The following is a 3,039-nucleotide window of genomic DNA, read 5'->3' on the forward strand; positions in this document are numbered from 1 at the left end:
TTCTCCAAATATTGGGCAGATGGACTTGTTTGTCTCCCCTTTTAGAAGTTTCGCTTTTTCCCTTCCTCGGTGGCCATCCTGAAAGAAGAGGAAAAAGAAGAAAAATTAACCCAGAAATAAAGATAAGAAAATAAATAAAGTATGGGTGTTAATGCCCGATAATAAGGGTCTCAATTACATGGTAGCTACAACATGCAAGTGAGAAAATAATAGAAGCCATGGCATGATAGTGGTGCAAGATTTGAAACATAGGGGAGGAGAGTGTGGGTAATGAAAGACAGTATAAGCTCATGTCAATGCAAAAAGGAATACAAATATCATAAAAGAATAGCATTGATTTAAATAATATGACCCAACAGTGTAAACAAGTCCCTAAGCACCAGATAATACCAGAAAAGTTATAACAGTTGAATAAAAAAATTTAACACCAATGGAAAAATAATAAAGTTAGAAAAGAAAATAAAAATATGCACAAAATTAAGATGCAATGAATGAGATATGCAAATAAATTAAGTAAAACAAAATAAAAGATAAGAAGAATGAGAAGGGAAAGGAGGGAAGAAGGAGTAAGTAAGAAAGGACGAAGATAGAATAAAAAAAAAGATAGAAAAATTAGGGTTAGAGAAGAAAAGATAAGAAAATTGGCACTGAGCTGGATAGGTTGTGCGACGTGGGCGACGCGGACGCATGGGTGGCGCGGCCGTGTGGGGCGCAATAAGTTCAGGCGATGCGGACGCGTGGCCTGATTTGCGTGATTGGCACGAGTGCATCCTCGTGGTCGCGCAACTCTCTAATTGAAACTCATTTTGCCAAATCTTAGGGTGACGCGGTCGCGTGGATGGCCTGATATCCAATATGACGCGGACGCGTGGGGCACGCGTTCGCGTGAGTGGGCTAGTGCTGCTAGCACGAGTCTAGCCTAATTCCAGCTCAACTTTCGGCCATACACCCTTTTACGTTGATTTACAGGGCCACGCGATCGCGTGAGTGACGCGATCGTGTGGGAGGCCAAAGTTCCACATGACGCGGTGGCGTGAGCGACGCGGTCGCGTGGGTCAATTTATGCCAAAGGCACGCCTCCAGCCACGCTTTCGCGTGACTCTCTGTCCAACTTTCTTTTCTTCATAACGCACTGGTGACGCGGACGCATCAGCGACGCTGCCACGTCGCGTGCGTATATATATATATATTTTAATGCAGTATGCAGAATGCAATGCTTAATATGAATGCTATGCAAGTATGCATGATTCCAGGTTCAATCAAAACTCGAAAACAAACAAAACAAACTAAAATGAAAACTGAAAAAGGAACGATCATACCATGGTAGGTTGTCTCCCACCTAGCACTTTTAGTTAAAGTCCTTAAGTTGGACATTTGAGGAGCTTCCTATTATGGCGGCTTGTGCTTGAACTCATCCAGAAATCTCCATCAATGTTTTGAGTTCCAATAGCCTCCGAGGTCCCAAACTAGGCACAGAAAGCCTTCAAGTAAGTTAAAGCAAGTGACAAGGCCCCAAGAGTGTTGATTTTTAGATTGAATTCCGGGGTCCCAAATCTTGCTTTTGCACCCGTCTTCTTGTTGAGCAATATTGTTCAAGCCGGGTGGCAAACAGTCTGAATTCTCACTGAAGCAGCCAGACAACTTCCTAGACCCATTCAGTTAAGCTCTACACCAACCTTTGCATTTAAATGTTGAGCACACAACCATGTTGAACCTTGCAGGATAAATCTTATCACTGACCATCTTCTTCTTACTCTTAATACCACAGAGAGCTCTAAGTTGACCATCTGTGTCTAGTAGCCCATATTCAAGTGGAATTAGAAAGCTAAAGGATACGAATTTTACCCACTTGAATATTATGAAGGATGATGGCAACTTAGGGGGAGTTGTTTCTAATGAACGTGCAAGCTCCCTCCCTCGTGCTCTTCTTCGACATCTTCCACCTCTTTGTAATCTTCAATATCAACCTCTTTCTTTTGGTGAATTTCTTCCAATTTAATCTCTTCGTCATTGTTCACCAAGGGCATGGGATGTTGTGTTTCATCTTCTTTAAACTCCATATCAAGTCCAATGGAAGAGGATTCAAATGTAGATAAGAATTCATCAATGATTGAATCTATCTCTTGATCGTCTCCTTCAAAGTCTTCAACTATGATATGCTTTGGAGGTTGTACACCCTCCTCAACATCAGCTTTAAACATCTTTGAAGGGTGCTCTATAACTTGACTTTCTCATGGAGGTTCAGCATCTCCTAAGTCTTCAACCACTGCCTCCTCTTCTTCTTCAATAATTCCGGCTTCCTCTACTTGTTCCAATATCAAATCGTGCTGCTCACTATCTACCAGAGTGCCCAATTTCTCCTTCCTGCTACATTCTTCAGTAGATTTCCCACATGAAACCATGGGGGTTCTTTGAATGTCTGAACGTCGGAAAGGTAATCGATTTCTTTCTTGATCCAGGTATTTAAGTATACAATCGTATTCATCCTCGATGATTTTCTTTTCAACTATTTCTTCACCTTTAAGCACAAAATCCTCCTTGTTGTCTTCTTTCACTAGTTCTTCAACCGCGCTGTCAACTTCAAGGGTGTCTACTACCTTCACCTTTAGCGCCTCTTCTAGCTCCTTATGAAGTATGGATTCGCGAAGATGATCCCTTCTCTCTCGTTCCATGTCAATAGTATCAGTGGGATCATGTTGCTCTTGGATTGATGGATGTTGGTGCTCTTCCATGGATGGTGGTGATGGGATGGGTGGATCATTATGTGGTTCAGATGGAAGTGCAGTGGAGCTTGAGGGTTGAATATTGGGTATAGAGGGTTGGCCCAAGCGGGATATAAGTGCTTGAAGAGTAGAGGCGAGACTAGTGATAGAGGCAAGTTTGCTTTCCATGGAGGTTTGGGGTGGATAGGAGGGTTCATTTGTTGGGAGAGCAGGTTCATAACACGGAAGTGGTTCCTCTTGATAAGGATATGGAGATGGTGTATATTGAGGTGGTGGTTCTGGGTATGGTTCATATGGTGGTTGGTATGGTGAATAG

This window comes from Arachis hypogaea, chromosome 6 (assembly GCF_003086295.3).
Source record: "Arachis hypogaea cultivar Tifrunner chromosome 6, arahy.Tifrunner.gnm2.J5K5, whole genome shotgun sequence".
NCBI classification, from domain to species: Eukaryota; Viridiplantae; Streptophyta; class Magnoliopsida; order Fabales; family Fabaceae; genus Arachis; species Arachis hypogaea.